The sequence below is a fragment of the Penaeus monodon genome, chromosome 19 (genome assembly GCF_015228065.2).
Source record: "Penaeus monodon isolate SGIC_2016 chromosome 19, NSTDA_Pmon_1, whole genome shotgun sequence".
NCBI lineage: Eukaryota > Metazoa > Arthropoda > Malacostraca > Decapoda > Penaeidae > Penaeus > Penaeus monodon.
Genome location: NC_051404.1, coordinates 3,186,541 through 3,187,125, shown reverse-complemented (window position 1 = coordinate 3,187,125; position 585 = coordinate 3,186,541).

Sequence of the window (585 nt, the reverse complement as noted above, 5' to 3'; positions counted from 1 at the left end):
GTTCCTCGCCGCGGAAACGCCCTCTGGCGGATGACAGCGTTGATAATAACTCACAAACCTCATCAATAAATCTGCCGCGACGCTCCCTCCTGCCTCCTCCCTGTGTGTGCCGCGGCCTATCATCCATCAAGACCTTTTTTTTCGTTCTCTCTCCCTTTTTTTTATCTTGCTTTTTCCCCCTTCCCTTCCGCGGGACAACAGTAACGGATTCGGTAACGGAAGAAAATATATGAATGGAAAAAAAAAGGTATTAACATTCCATTTCAGAGTAAGTCGCCACTGGCATTTGGGAAATTAAAATATACTGATCACTACCATTACATCAAGAACAATCATTTCAATATCATTACATCAAACACTATCATTAACATGATTAAAATCGAACGCCAGTCATAACGAACATCATAATCGCAATCAAAACATCATCATCACCGTCAATTCTGCCTGCCACTATTAACCTAATTAATGTCTAACTCTTCTCGAATTTTCCTCGGAGTTCCTCCTCACCTGCTCACGAGGCTCGCTGGCTGGCTCACTTCCCCCGTTTATCGCCAGCCTTTCCTTCCTCCTTCCCCGCCTTCGCCT